Source organism: Choloepus didactylus, chromosome 2 (genome assembly GCF_015220235.1).
Source record: "Choloepus didactylus isolate mChoDid1 chromosome 2, mChoDid1.pri, whole genome shotgun sequence".
Lineage (NCBI taxonomy): Eukaryota > Metazoa > Chordata > Mammalia > Pilosa > Megalonychidae > Choloepus > Choloepus didactylus.
In genome coordinates, this window is record NC_051308.1 from 60,582,668 (window position 1) to 60,602,263 (window position 19,596).

General features: G+C 36.9%; 1 protein-coding gene across 3 annotated transcripts in view; it reads right to left on the bottom strand.

The window, feature by feature from the left end:
* NR5A2 (nuclear receptor subfamily 5 group A member 2) overlaps positions 1 to 19,596 on the bottom strand; it is a 149,575-nt gene that overhangs the window by 51,602 nt on the left and 78,377 nt on the right. The window lies entirely within an intron of this gene.

Sequence of the window (19,596 nt, forward strand, 5' to 3'; positions counted from 1 at the left end):
CAGATATCCCTTTTTAGTTTTTAGCTTATTAGAATAGCTAGAAGGAAATATTTGAGACTACTGAACTGCAATCTAGTGTCCTTGATTCTTGAAGATGAAGGTATAACTATATAGCATATACAGTGTGACTGTGTGATTGTGAAAACTTCATGGCTTACACTCCTTTTATCCAGTGTATGGACAGATGAGTCGAAAAATGGAGAAAAAAGTAAATGAATAATTGGGGGGATAAGGGGTATGAGATGTTTGGGGTTTTCTTTTTTACTTTTATTTTTATTCTTATTTTTACTTTTATATTTTTTTGGAGCAATTAAAATGTTCAAAAATTGACTGGTGATGAATGCACAACTATATGATGATACTGTGAATAAGTGTTGTACACTTTGGATGACTGTATGGCATGTGAATATACTTCAAAAAAATTGTGTTAAAACTTTATTAAAAAAGCAATATATGAAAGGAGAAAAACAGATTTTTCCAGTATCCTCTAATTGCATGTGTACTTCCAGTACACATAGCAGGATCAAGATAAATCTAGACTTAGACATCTTATATTAAAAGTGCAAAACATCAATGATAAAGGTAAGATATTAAAAGCTATCAAGGAGAAAAGGCAAAAGACTTCCAGTAGACTTCTTGAGTGCTAAGAGATGATACTGTCAACTTAAAATTTTATATCCAGCTAAACTATCATTCAAGATGAGGCCAAATTTAATTTTCATACATACAAAGACTAGAATAGTTGGCCAGAACAGATCAAACTCACCTCCTGAAAAATAAAGATTGTAAATATTCACTTAACATATGACCCAGCAATTGTACTCTTGGGTATCTATTCCAGAGAAATTAAAACTTGTGTTCACACAAAAATAGGAGCTTTATTCATAATAGCCCCAAACTGGAAACAACCCAATTGTCCCTCAACAGGTGATAGTTAAATAAACCATGGTACACTCATATCATTGAATACTATACAGCCATTAAAAGAACAAACTACCAATACATGCAATGGAAGGACCTCAAGGTAATTTTGCTAAATGAAAAAAGCCAACCTCAATACACATTGGGGATTTACATTTATGTGAAATTCTTGAAATATCAACATTATAGAGATGGAGAGCATATTAGTGGTTGCCAGGGGTAAGAATGGGGGTGAGGAGTGGGGTAGGGAGGTGAGTGTGGCTTGAAAGGGATAGCAAAAGTGGACCTTGTGGTTCCGTATCTTGACCACGGTAGTGGTTGCACAATCTACACATGTGAAAAAATTGCACTAAACCACACATACACACATGAGTGCATACAAAACTAGTAAAATCTGAATAAACTCTATGGATTGTATAGCATCATTTTATTGGTTTTTATATTGAATACAGTTATACAAAGTGTTGCCATTGGGGGAAATTGGATGAAGAGTACTTGAGTCCTCCATGTACATTTTTTGAGCAACTTCCTGTGAATCTCTAATGATTTTACAGCAAAACATTAATGAAAAGATTATCAAGAAAAACAAAACAAGAATTAGCCATTGCTGCTTACCAAAAACCCATCTAAATCCCAGAAACACAAGAAACTCTATTAAATCAACTGAAAAGTTGAAATTAAGAGTTGGAAAAAATATGCCAATATTAGCCCCCTCCTACAAAAAAAAAAAAAAAGATGAAACTTTCTTAAAAGTAGATCTACTTAAAAGTAGATGTTTAGGTAAAAGTATTTACAGGAAAAAAAAAAGAGCACTATAATAATAAAATAAATATCCACCAAAGACATAACGAAATTATCAAAAACGACATAAGCGCTCAATACCTAACAAATACAGACTGTATTTTTTTAGTACACATGCCAAATTTACAAAAATTTACCAAGTAACACATCACAAAGGAGGTCGACACATTTTAAAGAATCAAGAACATGCATAAAATCATAATGCAATCAACACAGAATAAAAGAAAATGAAGATAGTCAAAACGCCCATTTGTTTGGAGATTTGTAAGTCCACTCCTCAATAAGTAATGCGTTAAAAAACAAAGTACAATAGAGACTAAAATCTTTAGAACTGAATATAGGCCACCACCTAGGGTTGTTCAGATTGTGCACCATACAACTCTAAGGGACACCACTGACAGGACTGTGACGGGAACGGTGCCCCCTACAGTTCTTTAGAGTGTGACCTGTATGTACAGCCCTGGAACAGCCATGCCTGTCACTGTAAGTATCCCACATCAAAACTTCTGAGGTACAGTTAAAACTGTACCAAGAGGCAAATTTCTAACTCTAAACGCTTTCAGTAAAAAGAACTGAAATGTATAACTGAAAATAAATTAACAGAATTTCAACTCAAGAAGCTAGAATAGAACAGCAAATAGTAAAGTTGAGAGAAGGATTTATTGAAATTGAAATACAAGGCAAAGGAAACAGAAAGGATCAACAAAACCAACAGCTATTTTTTTTCAGAAGTCTAATAAAATAGACAGAACTTCGGAAAATTGGTGAAATAAAGGAAGAAGGCAACAAAAACATTAAAAATTAAAATGAGACAAAACTGTAGCAGAAGAAAATTAAATTATAGGCTAATGTCACTTATAAACATAATATAAAATACTAGCAAAAAGAATTCAGTAGTGTATAAAAAAGTTCATCATGACCAAGTATGATTTCTCCCACAACCACAAGGCTAATTTAACTCTATGTTATGCTCACTTTGATAGGTAATTTTATGTCAACTGGGCCAGTTTTGGTGCCCAGTTGTTTGGTAAAGCACTGGTCTAGATATTACTTTTATACTAATCACAATCACAATCTACAATTGGTTGATTTTAAGTAAAGGAGATTACCCTTGATAATGGGGTAGTCCTCATCCAATTTAGTTGAAAACTGAGTTTCCTGGAAATGAAGATAATCTGCCTGAAGACTGTAACATGAACTCTTGCATGAGCTTCCAGACTGCCATCTGACCCTAGATGTCAGGCTTGTTGCCTCCCACCCCCCACACATGTATGTCCTATTGGTTCTGTTTCTCAGGAGAGCTCGGACTAATACACTCACTAACAAATGAAAGAAAATCTATAGGAGCATCTCAATTTATCTCAACGTATACAGAAAAACCATTTGATAATGGTTTACATTCATTTATAATAAAAACTCTTAGCAAACTAGGGATAGAAAGAAAATTCTACAACCTGATAAAAGGTATCTATTCAAGATCTACAGTAATCACCATACTAAATTATAAGATATTAAAACATTCCCACTGAAGATTGGAATAAGGCAAGAGTGCCATTATCACAGCTTCAAGTCAACATTGTCTAGACAATAAAATAAGAGAGGAAAAAGAAATCAGAAGGGCACAGATAAATCTGTATTTAACTTGAAGAGTATATTGTTGTCTATATAAAAAGACCAAGTAAATTACAGAAAAAAAATTCAAATAATAATAGAATTCACTAAGTTTGCTAAACACAAATTCAATACAAAAAATCCATTACATGGATAGCAACCCATTAGAAAATGAAGTAGAAAAATTTGCATTCACAACAACTACAAACTATAAAGTAACTAAAATAAATGTTAACAAATGATGTACAATACCTTTGTGGAAAAAATGAGAAAGCATTATTAAAGACATTATAGTACACCTGAGAAAAACAGAGAGAAACCATGTTTATGAATGAGAATTCTGTGAAGATAATGCTTTCCAAATTAACATCTAAATACAATGTAATTTTATTCAAAATCCCACTGGGTTCTTTATGGAAAACAGTAAGCCAATCCTAAAATTTACATAGCAGAGCAAAAACCCAAAAATAATTAGGACAATTTTGACAGAAGGTGGAGGGACTGTTCTACCAGATAATCAAGATTTCTTATAAGAATACTTAAAACCATGTGGTATTGACACCAAGGTAATCAAATTAAATTTGATTTAATCAAATTAGAAATTCCAGAAAGAGATCCACACATGTACTGATCTTGAGTATATAAGAGGGATGACATCAAAAATAGTGGGAAATGCTACTTGGTGTATACCTAGAAGACATGAAAGTGAGTAAGTGAACAGACACTTGCACATCGATGTTCATAGCAGCATTGTTCACAATACCCAAGAGATGGAAACAACCAGAAACAACCCAAGTGTCCATCAACAGATGAATGGATAAGCAAAATGTGGTATATACATATGATGAAATAGTATTGAGCAGTAAGAAGGAATGACGTCCTGAAGCAGGCAACAACATGGATAATGGTAGGACAACACTGGGAACATAATTAACAACACAGAACTATTTATTTGAATTTAGTTAAAAGGAGAAATTTTAGGTTGTATAAATGTTACTAGAACTAAGTTTTTTTAAAAAAATTACTAATTCATTGAATAAGTAACTCACTGAAAAAAAAATCCACAAAACACTTATTATACCGCATTTAATTAAGATAAAGCATCAACTTTATGTGCCATTATTTGCTTTTGCCAAATCTCTATGGTATAAATATCGAACAGTGGCATTTCTTGAATGCTAATGAATCCTTTCTAAATTTCAAATGATTGCATAAAAAACCATAAAACAAACAATGAACCCTAATGTAAACTAAGGACTAAGTTAATAGTACAATTAAAATTACATTCTTTCATCAATTGTAACAAAGTTACCACACTGATGCAAGGTAATAATATGGGGGTATGTGAGATTCTGTGTGATTTTTCTGTAAAACTACAACTTCTCTAATAAAAAAATATATATGGTGTTGATGATGTGGATAAACAGGAACTCTCATTTACTGCTACTGGAAATGTAATTTGGTAGAGCCAATTTGGAGAACAATTTGGCAATTTCCACCGTTGGAAACGATTGCCTATAGCAATACACTCTATATTCTTGCACATATGTGCAGGAAGACATACAGAAAACATTCCTTTAGCTTGGTGTGAAATGAAGAAATAGTGCAAAGACCGAATATCCATCAACTGGAGAATAAATCAATAAATTGTAGGGTTACATTAGATAATGAAGCAATATAGATCAGTAAAAAGGATGATCCAGATTCTGGATTTCTTTCTTTCTTTCTTTCTTTCTTTCTTTCTTTCTTTCTTTCTTTCTTTCTTTCTTTCTTTCTAACATTTCTCTATGTTTTATTAACTTTCATATAATGAAAAACACAATTGGTTTATTTTAGTCAGATTTAGGTTGAGATTGTCCATAAACAGAGGCAGATTCCATTGGAAAATTATCAGGCTGCTCTTCTCACTGCCTTTCCAATCCATTACTTCCAGACTTTTAGAAGGCTCCCAAGAAAATGAGTTTTGTAGCCCAGTGTTATCAGGTCTTCTGGGATTCTGAATCCACTCTCCTCTTATCTCTTGTCTTCCCATCCTTCTAATATGTATCAGAAGCTTAAAGGGATCAGGGGTCCCTTTCCCAAGATAGACCTAATTTGGGATCTTTTAAAGTCAGTAATGAAATTCTGGGTTACCAAGATATAGAGTTAGACCAGTTGTCACAGTCTTCAAGTCTGTTTTCCCTCTAGGGTATTCCTTTATTTTCTTTCTAAAGCAGAACTTTTTTTATTACACAAACTGCTTGCAGACCTTTGTTGGTAAGATGGCTTTTTTTTTTCCTTTTTTCTTTTCCTTTTTTTAAAATTCAATTTTATTGAGATATATTCACATACCATGCAGTCATACAAAGTGTACAGTTGTTCACAGTACCATTATATAGTTGTGCGTTCATCACCAAAATTAATTTTTGAACATTTTCATTATCACACACTCAAAAATAATAAGATAAAAATTAGAGTGAAAAATAACAATTAGAGTAAAAAAGAACACTGGGTGCCTTTTTTTTTTTCCTTGCCCCCGTTTTTCTACTCATCCACCCATACGCTGGAGAAAGGGGAGTGTGATCCACATGGCTTTCCCGATCACATTGTCACCCCTCATAAGCTACATTGTTATACAATCATCTTCTGGATTTCTTAGGTATTCCAGAGCTACATGAATCAACATAGAAGTCTAGAAAACGCAATATAAAGCCAAAAGGGCAAATTAAGATGTTTTTTCAATCCTCAAAGCCTTATTCCTTTGTAAGATAAGAATAAGTCCCTGCAGTTACCTCTTTGAGAGAGGAAGTTCCTTGAAGTTATAATTAGAAATGATACCGTTACAGTATTTGTGGACCCTGATCCCTTTTTATATGGGTAGCCCTGGAAAAATGCCAGCACATGTGGTTATCCAATTTGTCCCATAATTTCTTGTGGCAAGCAATAACAACATCTTTTCTTTTCTTTTAAAAGAAATTGCTAATTCCTAAAACTCTATCCTGACTGATTATCAGTAACATACTAAGGACTACATGGTGAATCTTTTCTCCCATTTTATTCTGATATTCTTAAAATATTTTAAAACATGCACAAATTCATGTTCTTATCTCCACTCGCTATTCTCCCATTCTGCTGGGTCCCTTGAGCTTGAAGCTAGGAAGAAGAGAGAATCCAGGCCAGGAACTTCTGATAAATTTATCAGATTTTGTTCAAATAAAGATGAACAGAGGATAGGAATTTGGACACCAGATGCTTCTTCAAATTAAAAGAAAATCTGCATAGAATCAGCAGGCCAGCATGAAGCAGGATCATCCTATAATTTCAGCAACACTTCTGACTGTGGTGCTAAGACCTGCAACTCTACACCTAAGACTGGAAAGTATAAAGCAGCTCTGTCTAAAACCACGCTTGCTAATCTGAATGCTGGTGAAGGAGAATTACTAACAGTTAAGATGGTAGGATGGGTACTCCATTCTCATACTTTCAAGTGAGATCTAGAAGGATCAGCTTTCCTTCAGATTCCTGATTGAACTTAGAATGAGTCATAATCATAAATGACAAGATTTATATAATAATGGCTTATGCCAACTTGAAAGGTGAAATCACTGCCCTCCCTCCTACGTGGGATCAGACACCCAGGGAAGTGAATCTCCCTGGCAACGTGGAATATGACTCCCGGGGAGGAATGTAGACCCGGCATCGTGGGATGGAGAACATCTTCTTGACCAAAAGGGGGATGTGAAAGGAAATGAAATAAGCTTCAGTGGCAGAGAGATTCCAAAACGAGCCGAGAGATCACTCTGGTGGGCACTCTTACGCACACTTTAGACAACCTTTTTTAGGTTCTAAAGAATTGGGGTAGCTGGTGGTGGATACCTGAAACTATTAAACTACAACCCAGAACCCATGAATCTCGAAGACAGTTGTATAAAAATGTAGCTTATGAGGGGTGACAGTGGGATTGGGAATGCCATAAGGACCAAACTCTACTTTGTCTAGTTTATGGATGGATGTGTAGAAAAGTAGGGGAAGCAAACAAACAGACAAAGGTACCTAGTGTTCTTTTTTACTTCAATTGCTCTTTTTCACTCTAATTATTATTCTTGTTATTTTTGTGTGTGTGCTAATGAAGGTGTCAGGGATTGATTTAGGTGATGAATGTACAACTATGTAATGGTACTGTAAACAATCGAAAGTACAATTTGTTTTGTATGACTGCGTGGTATGTGAATATATCTCAATAAAATGATGATTAAAAAAAAAAAAAAATAATGGCTTATGGAGTATAAACTTAATCAGAAAAGCACCAGAGTGGTGGCAAAAATCTGGAGTTTGAAGTGTATGCAAATCTCAGTTTGAGTACTTCCCAGATAGGTGGTTTTGTCTAGTTTATTTGACTGCTTTGAATTTAGGGAAGCATAGAAAAACAGGGATGGCTAACAATACCTGTCTTCTAAGGTTTGCTGTGAGGATTAGAAAAAATACACGTAAAGTGCTCTGCTCATAGGAGACGGACAATAAGAGGGAGCTATTGTAATTAAACACACCAACTAAGCAAGCATTGTTTTTTAATATGAACTATATTCCAGGCATAGTGCTAGGTGCTAGGAATAGAGAAGGGAAACCGGGATGGCATCCTACTCATGGGACACACAAAACAATTGCAAAGTATTGTGGTAATTGGAAATTTGTGTAAGAAGCAGCAGGAACCCAGCAGAAGTGTGTTGGTCTGTGAATTTAGGGAAGACTTCTCAGTGATGGAATTTTGAACCAAAATGTGAAGGACGAACCTTACAGAAACATCCTGCGAGGTTGACATTTTATAGCGACGAAGCTGAAGCTCACAGTTGACTTAATTTCATTATTAAATGCAGATACTGCTGACATCAGCAAAGCCTGTTATTCTGCTTCTAGGTTGTAGAACCTAGGGCTTGTGACTCCAAAGTCCACATCTTTACACTATGAAAATATTTTAAAATATGCAAATTAATTGTTTAACTTCACTCCCTGTTTTCTGACTCCACTTAGACCCTTGAATTTGAAGTTGGCAATATAAGGAAAGGGAGAATCTGCTAGCATTAGTAGTAATCAATAATATTATTTCTAATTATTATTACTAATAATTACCAATTGTTATTAATAGGGCATCCTATTATTTTAACATTAATTAAAGAATAAAGTTAATTTCTCTAAAAGGTTTCAGTTTCAAATTCCAACAATCCCCTTGGAAGGAATGTTAGTCAGGATTTTAGTTCCAAAAGAAATAGAGATTCTTTAAGTGAAATCTTCTATTTTATAGTGTTGAAACCATAATTTCTATTTAACCACTAGATTTAAAGACTAAGTTTGAAGGAAGTATTACAACCTTTTTAGGCAGTTGAAGTTGACTATAGAGTATTTACAATTCTAGAAAATTGGAGGGAAAAAAGCTAAAGAACGTCCCGACGTAAGTATTCTCTAGGGAGCAGGTGTCTGGCCTGGCCAATCCGTTTTGCCAGCATGTCATTATCTAGAGCCTGCGCTAACCTAGAAAGAGGATTTATGGACCATTATTTGACTTTGGTTTGATTTGGGGACTGGTGGTAGATGAAATAAAGGAAAGTGAATTGAGTTTATTTCCCCTGACATATTTCAAAATACAAGAGGTAATAATGGTGTCTTTTCAATTTTATCAGGAAGATCAGTGTTCTTTGTAGCAAGAGACTTGGTGAGCAGATAAAAAATTTTAAACTATGGCTTGGTTCTGAATTAATATATCAGTTATTGCTGACATCAGGAAGATCTTTTTCATATAATCTGTATCTCAAAGATTGTATTTCAGAAGAGACATGGAAAGGACATTCATCGATGTGACTTCTAATGATGTAAATATAGAGACTATGAATAATAATTCATTGGGTGCCATGAATCAGTCATTAAGTTCTGCAAATTAATTACTGCATTTAACCCTCAAAACAATGCTTCAGATAGACTACTTTACAGATGGGGAAACTGAGAGTATATAAATTCCCTACATAAGTAGTTGAACAAGAATCTGAACTCAAACCTGCAGTCTTTACCACTATGCCATAACATCTCAATAGTACAAGATAGTCATAAATGGCCACCCTTTTTCTCCTTTCCTTCCAACTTCATTTATTATTCTTCCAGTCCTAAAGCACAGGGTTTCCTTTCCTGTGTGGTATGGAGAGATGACAACAGGTCTGGAGTTAGAGACCCTAGCCTGGAGCATGGACTCTCTCTGACTCCCAGCCATGTGGCCCTGGGCACATTTACCAAGCTCTCTGAGTCTGATGACTTTCAATTACATTATTGTAAGGTTAATGTTATCAGTGAAGAGTCCTTAATAAATAAAAATGCTCTGCATAGATGATAATACTGATACAGTAATGACTATTTTCTCTTAGGATGAATAGAGGAAGGAGAAGATTATTTCAGGTACGATATTAATGCTCATATATAATATTACCAAGATAGTACAAAATGATGGGACTCAACCAGATTGTGATCATTCCCCATGAAAGGTTAGACAGAAGTGCCCATTTTGAGCTCAGCATTTTCACTGAGGTCACACTGACATTTATTAGTGGCACAGAGCTCCATGTACTCGCAATGTGCTGGAAGAGTCAAGAGTGAGTGACTGCGGGGAGATGCTGTCTTGTTCAATGTATCTAGGATACAACTGAGTCCTAGTGTACTAAAAGGTCCTGTGTATTTCTTACTGTTCTGGGAAATTACTTTTATACATCACAATGATGAGATTTTTTTATTTAATTGAAAAGGATGGCCAAGAAAGATCTAAGTCTAATTTTGAAAAGAATGCAAAAGCAGTCTTTCAGTAATTATTGAAATCTCTATCTGCGCTCTTTTCCTGTGCACGAATTCAGGACATTTTGGTTCAAATTTTGGCTCTGTGTGACCATATACAAATCTCATAACTTCAGTTGGCCTCAATTTCCTTATCAAGAAATGAGAGGTGGCTGGACTAGGCAACCTCCAGGTTCCTGTCAATGCTAACATTCTAGGATTTGGTGCCTTTCAGGGTTGAGGCCAAAACTGCTGTCAATCTCTTGGTGGGTCAGGGTGTAATGGTTAGGGACAGTGAACCCTCCTGAGGCTCCTGTCAGTCACTCCATGCAGAATATCCCAGCTCTTTTTATGCCTCTGATTGCTGTCAGATTTGTAAATATGGGATAGACCTTCTCATTGATAAAATATAGTTAAAGAAAATATCATGCATGTGTGGAGCCCACATTGGTCTAGTGGAAAGAAGGAACAGAAAAAAAGAGACTTAAGAGAGAAGCACTGGCAGACAGTATGGTTTGTATGGTATGTTGTATTTTGGATTGTTCAATTGGTGCACCATGCCTCATTCAGAAAAGCACCTCCAAGATCCAAAGTGTACTTCTCTAAGATATTGAGGAGTTTTCTTCTTTTTGTAAAGAGGGTTTGTTGCCAGTTTATATAAGGCCTGGTACAATACTTTTGCACATAGTAGGCTCTCGATATATTTTGTGGAATTATTTAATTCTTCAAAACCATGAAAGGCTTTTTGCCTTCATATTTGTTCTTGGCACCTGGTTTGGGTTGATCCCTTTGGAATTTAACCCTCTTAACCAAACACAGCCAGAACTCAGGATTGGACTCATCAAATTTTGTCAGTAAACCAGAAGGAAGGTATAAAGAGTGACTTGGGTGTGAGTCACTGATTTGCAACTTTGAGAAAGGACCTGAGGCCCTGGGGTGCCCAGAGTTCTCTAGTGCACAGCATCTGCGCTGCCCACGTTAACTGGTGAACCTCTTCTGCAACAGTACTAAGAGAGCCACTTTATCCTGAGATTTTAAAAGAGAGGATGCTGTTTGTTAAAGCAGGGAGAAATGTTGGCCAGAGCATATAGCATTCTCATTTATTTTTCTTCTTGGTTATTCCCAGGTTTCCAGGCCAATATGTTTCTGAAAAGTCATCTCACTAAACAGTAGTAGTTAGCAAAATGGCAATATTCATATTAGCAACTAAAACATGATAAATATTTTTATGCATAAACTATTCAGAAATATGACTAAATAAATGCTATTTAGGCAATTATATTCTAGTGCTAACAGATAACAAATGATAATCCTTCTTCCATGGCTGTAAATGGGTATTGATTAAGTTCAAACTTAGAACTCCAAAATGAATTATATCTGGTCATTGCTAAACTGCTTTGCTCACTGAAAGAAAAAAAAATCCACACAACACCTATTATACTGCATTTAATTAAAGCAAGCATCAACTTTATGTGCCATTATTTGCTTCTGCCAAATCTCTATGGTATACATATTGAACAGTGGCATATCTTGAATGCTAATCAATCCTTTCTAAATTTCAAATGATTGCATAAATTTTAGGAAATGCTTATTTGCCAGCATGACCCCAGCTGCATATATATTAGCGAAGTATTAGTATGAAGATACGTGCAGTTATTTGACAAGTGTCTAGTGAGTGTTTTTCTAAATTAGACTATCATGGGTGAAAAGGTAAAAACTGAGACTGAATGTTAATTGTAATAAGAACCCTGGGATTTTTCTCTTGTTTATCTGACTTCATGAGGAACAATTTACCCAACGCACTTGGGTAAAGATATGAGGGGAATATATTGCATTACTAGTCTCTGTAGGCCTGTGTGTGTGAGTATATGCATGTGAGGGGGTGTGGTGTGTGAGTGAATGTGTATGTGTGAGGGTGTGTGTGTGTGATGTGTTTGTGCATAATCATATTTAAAGGAAGGCTGTAATGAGGCAAGTATTGCAACCCGCCCCAGACAGTTACCATATTAAGGGGAAATGGATTTTGCTGTTTCAAGACCATCTTTTATGCAGATGCCACGTAAGTAGAATTTTATGACATGCAGACTGCCCTGCTTGTTTCAGAATTACATTAATATTCAGACGTAAATTATGATGCACAAATACAATTTTTTACCAGTTTTCAACCCTTTCTGAAGCCTTCACAGCACTCTTGGAGGGGACAGTCAGCTAAGCAATGGGACTGAGCTCTTCTATTTCTCTTTCTGGGTTAGCTATTGATTGGTTTATAGCAAATGATACATTCTGTGCTGTTAGTCTCTGATTTATAAAGTGGATGGTTCATTTTGCTTTAGGTACTGCAAACACAGAGTTTAATCACTGTGATCAAATTTCTCTGTTGGATTTAGAAGGCTCTTATATTAACTAGATTAAATGTTGCAAAAAAAACGAAGAGAATTCCTTTTTCCCCTTGTTTCTATTGCTTTGCTTAGAGTTGTGCTCTTATTCACCCCACACACCATAGGGACACCTAGACTGGTGGCGATAAACACAAACCTAACAAGTGCCAGGGCCTCTTCTAGAGAAGTGGGCATTCCGCCTCTGAAGGGGTGCTCTACAGTACTTGCAGGCTACCCCGGAAGAGCCAAGGAGGGGAGCACTGTGACTAACTGCACCCCACATAGATCCCCACTGTGGAAGTACAGAGCCTGGGAAGGCAGCAGGCAGGATCCGAGCACAGCCCCAGCTGGAACAACTTTCCCAGCCAGATGGCCCCTTCACTGGGCCCATTGTCAGGGGACTCTGTGAAGTGCTCCCTCCTCACAGGAGATAGAAGAACATCCTCTTCACGATTTACACTGCAGTGCCAGGCTGACAGCTGCACTCAGATTAGCAAACCAAAAAGCAGTTCAAGCAGCCAGTTTACCCTCTCCTCTGCCTGATGGGGGCATCCTTCCCAGGGGCAGCAGACCATGGAGAGGGTCCTTATAGAAGAGCAAACACCCAACTTGGTGGTGACTTCATAGTAGTCTTTCCTATATCAAGCAAAACAGAAGGGTGCTCCCTTAAAGAGAAATGAACAGCTGTGCAGAAGGAGGGCCCATTTGAAGTGCCATGGTTTTCTGGGCTATGTTACACAGGAGCCTTTTGTATGACGCATTTCATGGTTGAATATTTACTATTTCTACAAGTCCCTGCTGCCTCTTAAGTGAGATGTAAGATCACAAGTTACTCCGCAATTCTTTGCCCATTAATAAAGTCTCCTTTTTTATATTTATATATACCTGGTCCTGACAATGATGGGAGTAGTTTCCATATGCTTGTGCTGCAGTTTTAAGGTCCACACAGAGGCCCTGGCTGGGCTTGGATCATGTGAGGACCGTCTCTCTATTGGCATTTTCTTGACCAGGGCTCTGCGGGGAGATACGACAGAGCATCTTGGCCAGGTTCTGATATCAAAAGCCAGGAGGACAAATGGCATACTTGGGTAAAGGGAAAACAAGGGCTAGATCTTTATTAAAATGCTGAAGCAGAAGAAGTACTGGGCAAAATTTATATATGGAAAAATGCCTGTCTTATCAGAAACTAAATACTATTGGGAAACTAATCACTGCAAATAAATTTGCTTACCCCAAAGAATAAAATAATCCGCATTTCTTCAGCTAGTAAACATGGTGCAATTTTATTTACTGTTTGATTATCATTCTTTTCCAATGTCAACATCATATTATAAGAGCAGTGTTACTATTGAACCCTTTAGAAAAGTTGAAGGCTCAACCTGAAGATAGAATTTTCTAACAGAATTTTCTAACTCGCCCTCCTCCCCACCAAAGAGCTTCACTTTTCGCTGCCTGAAATTTTACAGACACCTTTGACTCTCTTTTACCTACTTTATGGTTTTGTGTCAAAGACCACTAAAGGGAAAGAGGATGGCTATCAAGTTAGTTTGATCAATTTTCTCCTTCTAATATCACAAAGAGTTAAATGGTGCTGGTATAAGTAATTAAAGTTACCATTTAGCTTCCCTAACTTTTTGTGAATGGCCCAAAGAAAACACCAAACCTAAGCTGCAACAGTAAACTATATGGAAAAATTCTTCGGAGAGGGAGGTCCCAAGGCTGTGAGGCAACTGCCTTCCGCAAGTTCAGTGAAGCTCTGGAACCCCGAGTTCACATGGAGATTATAAAACGTGTGATATATTTAGAAACCAAGGGAAATAAAAAACTTTTAACATTATGCAGCAAATTCAATAATGATGGGAAATGCGTGTTAAATCAAACTCCTGTGTTTTCACCTGATAAAGATTGGTTTTCTTTTTGGTCTGTAATCTTTAGATGATTGTCCTAATTCCCTACATCATTTTGCCTATATAAATGCTACATTATTGAATGTGTAGTATTTTTAAAATATGCTTGATAAAACTAGGTGATTTACCCACCTAAAGATATTTTATTATTAATACTACCAGCAAAGGTGCTCCTGCCACTTCTTTCTATGGCTCATTTTGATATATGACTTTCTTAGTGTCACAATTTCAAAAAGAACCTAAATATCGGTGACCAGTAATGAATTCCACTTACTAATTCATATGCAAGGGAGAAGGAATCTGTTTAGTCACTACTTTCCTTAAACTAACCCCTTTCATAATGTGAAGATTTATGTCTTTACTTTCTAAGGTAAAAAGGATACCAAAGCCACTAATATTTACCCACAGGCTCTATTTTCTAGCTTCCCCTTCTCCAAACTTTCTTTATTGTTTTTCTACTAATTTTTCCAATTCCCATTATGTTTTTTAACCTAGAACTTGGGAAGAAAAGCATTCTTTCATTCATGAATGCAATAAATATTTATTAAAAACATACTATATGTCAGGTAATATGCTAGGAGCAAAACAGTTACATTTCTTGTGTTTAAAGACCTTTGCTTCACTGAGAATACTAAAAAACAAAACAAAACATAGTGCCCCTCTTTACTTAGTATTAATCTGGGTTGTTTAAAAGAGCTATGACCGTCAAGGAGAAAAACGAGAGCTTTATCTGCTCAGTCTTAGAAATACCTCATTTACTCTTTCCAAATTATGATTTTAAAGGTCTTTCCAGACAGGAAGGTGTTGCCCGTCCATTTTTGCAACCCTTTCCAACTTGTTGATCCAGCCACGCAGCTACTGTTTTATTTTGGGACACTTTCAGCAACTGCTTGTATGATTGCTTACATTTGAGAAAGCATGCTTGACTCCTTTAAGATAAACGAGTTATGGTTTGACACCAGATGCTCTGCCATCCCTGGGATGACACAGACAATTCTTCAGTCAGTTCTGTTCTTGAACTACGCTCTTTGCATGTTTGGTGCTCTGTCACAAAAGGTGCTCATGGCAGTCTGATGAGGACACCTAACATGCGGCGGGTTTCCTGTCTGTACCAGTTTAGTCTTTCCTCCGGGAGGTTTTGTCCCCGTGGGGATGAATCGCATCCGGGATGTGTGGTGGTCTAACCAAACGCCACATTCAAAATTTGATGTGAAGCAAAGAGCTACCATGATGAAGAAAGAAATAATCTTCTGCATCCATTTTACTGTAAATAGGATTCTTTCAATGCCAAGAACGAGTTGTACAACATTCCTCAACTATTGTTAGTAAATGTGCACTGAAAGCCTATAATCTTGCATTTGCTTGGAATTCACTTGCATTTATCACCTGGTTTTAGCCATCAATATTCTCTCCAATCTTTCTGCAAGTTAGTTTTCCAAGACCAGCTTTCCCAACAAGCTTAAAAATAAACATCTCCCCTCATAAATTAGGAGAATGCTAACTGATCACGGAAATAATTATGAGATATTTATCAGAGAGTTCTTTGGAAAAGCTAGTCACAGAAAATTAAACTGCATCTGAAGTATGACTTCTTAGCTAAAGCATCTCCCATTACATATCACCCATTACAGATCACAAACTACATTGGTGAAGGTTTGCATCAAATTTAAAACTGTCAGTCTGCTTATCTATCCACTTAATCAGTAAGTATTTCTCAAGTAGGTACTCTGTACCAGGCAACGTATTAGGAACCTGAGGTGCAGAGAAAAATAAAGCACAATTTCTAACTCAGATCGAGACTCAGTCTAGAGCACTGAATTCTACTGCCCATAAGCACCTGCAGAGGCAGAACAGTCTTCACCCATCTCAATGGATTTAGAGAGCAAGACTTAAAGACATCGAAGCAAAAATATTGGTCACTTTTTACGCTGGGGGAATCCCCTCAAGGAGAATAACAATCTCTTGAACTCAGCTGAATAGCAAACATGCTTTCAGAAACATTGGCTGATAAGAGAAGAGAATAATTTAAAACAAATCAAGGACATTCATTAGGGGAAACAGGATGTAATATGCCTCTATTACTTGCTCTTGCCACTTAGAATACAACAAGCATCCAGCAGCATCCAGCCATTGAGTCTCCAGGCTAAGAAAATCCACAGACCAGGGTACCCTCTTGGTTTGCACATTCTGGTCACTTGTTTCTGTGAGCACTTAAGCCACATTAATATTCCTGATGGGCTTGAACACATATTGACATTCTTCAAGATGCTGCAGTTAAAAACCAGGTGATCATTTCCCAGTTCTGCATTTGTTTTCTTGAGATACAGTTTATGAGAATTCTCCTTGTCTTTGGAATGCATGCCATAACGATATTATTTATCATGACCCTATGAACTTCTTCCTCTGTGGAATTAATTTCTACATTGGTTGGTGATAGATACCCAATTTCCTTCCATCACCCACTGAAATTCCATTTTAGAAGAAGGTGGGGGGACAAGCCAATAAACAAACATTTAAAATTTTATTTTGGCCTCTCTAGGATTGGCCAACTTAGAATATCTCCTCATCTGCCATATCATCAATGGGCTCAAATTATAGTATCTCATAGTTAGACAAAAAATATAGGTATTTTACAAGATTTTATAGAAATCATAGCTAGCAGAGACTGGGTCCCCAGACTCTATTACATCTCTCTCTCTCTCTCTCTCTCTCTCTCTCTCTCTCTCTCTCTCTCTCTCTCTCTCTCACACACACACACACACACACACACACACACACACACACAGAAACAGCCTGAAAGCGAGGGCATTTTTTACTTTTATTTCTTTTTTCAACCAGCTGAATAAACTGATGTCTGTTCATGGACACACCTGAAGGAAAGAAAGTCAGGCAGCAGCCCAGAATGATTTTAGTCAATTGTCCCCCACCTCCACTTTTTGTTTTTTTCAGTCCCCTGCCATTAGCTTTTCATGGAATCAGTTTTAGTGGAGAATTACTTTCAGAATGAGGAAGGTTGTTACTGGAACTTGCTTTTACTCAACTGATTAGCTGCTGCTTCTACAGGATTTTCTCTTCTGGGTAAAGCACCCGGAAACCTAAGACTCATCCGAGACTTTAATCTCTCTCAACTCTGTCACAGCCTGTTGTTTGCACCCCTATAACTTGTTCATACCCCTCACCTCATTCCTATCACCATTAAGTCCTTCACTATGTGTTGCCTGGAATATTAGAACCACTTTTGAACGCAGTTGCTAGCCTTGCCCCTCTCCAGTCCACTTTCTACACTGCCACCAGAGTAGTCTCTCCAAAAGGCAAATCAACTTCTCTCTCCTCGCCTCCACCTTTTTAAAAATGCTGCTCTACCTCCTAATTGCCTACAGAATAATGACCATGGCATTTATTTTGCCTACGGCTGTATTTCCAGTGCCTACTGAGGGTCTGGCACATAGTAAATTCTCTGTAAGTATTTGTCAAATAACTGTATCTGAGGCCGTCCGTGACCAGGCTCTTGCCTACTTCTCTAGCCATATCTACCATTTCCCTCAAGCAGTTCCCTGTGTTTGCTTTACTCCTTCTTGCCTCCTCACTTTTGTGCCAACCATTTTTTCAGCTTGGAATGCTGCAACTACTCAGGTTTACACCCCACCTTCTCTCGCTATCTGAAAAACATTCCGTTAAATGAGAATAACGCTGAAGCCCTCTCTCTACACAGCCCCCAGGCCTCTCACCAGTCTACAAAAGTCTCATGTCTTCTTCAGGCCCAGAGAGGCTCAAGGTTGGGCTGCGCTGGGCTGAGACCATATCTGGTTTCAGACTCAGAGGGCTCAAAGCTCATGAGGGCTTAGGATCACAGGTCGTGTCTCAGGACTTGGGCTTGGCTTTCAAGGGTGGCCCTGGTATGGTTTCATACCAGGTGTTTGGGGGCTAGCCTGGGTACCTCAATAAAGTTATAACATTTAAAAGGATGGATTATCCATTATTTGTGGGGTGGTGGAGGGTAGTTTTCTGTTTGTAAACTGGAAACTGCATGAACTTTACTGCCAGTTACTTTTTTCCTACTTCTTTAAAAATAAACTCTTGGTCAAAACTCTGTTGACCTCTGACCTGCTAGCCATGCTTTCCTTTCTTCCTTAAACAATAAAAAGACACGACTCTAAGGGACATTGAGCTAGTTATTCACTAGTGCCCCAGGCTCCAATCACAGTGGACATGCTCATTAAACAAGACAGGGTATAACTGAGCTTCTGGTACATGCATGGCCCAGTTGCTCAGGAAGAGAATTTGAGGTTCAAAGATTGAAAGCACCTCAGACCACACTCCTCCCCATAGTATTGGCAGAGAAGAAAATAATTTCATAAAATGAGTCAAACCATTTGAAGGAAAGATGAAAGTGATGAAGACCAAAGATAGCTCATGGTAAATGTGTACATTTGCAAATGTGATTCAGTCATGCAACTAACTTAAAATCCATTGAAGTGAGGTGACTCTCTTTAAATATTTTATCACTAAGATCCTGTAAGATTTATTACACATATATTACCACATTTTCATTTAATCACTGATCAAATGTACTAGTTGAAAAGACTAACATCTTGCCATAAACTAGAGTAATTTGTGTGATTACAGCAAGCAAACCTATGCTCTCTTCTTCTCAACTTTCTAAAAACCGGGCTTGGATAAAGGATGCAGACTAGTCTAGAACTTTCCTACTTACTGTGGTTAATACAGAAACCACACAGGATTCAGCCCTGGCATTGCAAACCTTTGAACATTACATCTATAAAATTCTGTTGTCTTTTTAAATTTTCAGTAACATTTATTTTTGCTATATTTATCACATTTTCCAAAATATGAAAACATTCTTTTTATTTTAAATGCTGAATACATGTGAAAAATTAACTCTGGTTATATTACTTTAAACTGTTCCTTTATTAGCAACAGTTGTGCAGTGCTGTCAAGAAGAATTTCGAAACTAAAGTACCAAATTTGGAGAGTGGACACATCTGTTTTACTTTGTAGTTTGTTTTATTGTTTTATTTTTTAGAATATGAACTCACAACCATCTTATAACTGAAGAATAAGAAAAAACATATGTTGGTATATCTGATTTCTTCATTTTTTTTATTCAATGGAAGTTGCCTCCCTCAGCTGCTTGCCAATAAGTAATAAATGAACTTGGCAAAAAGTTTATT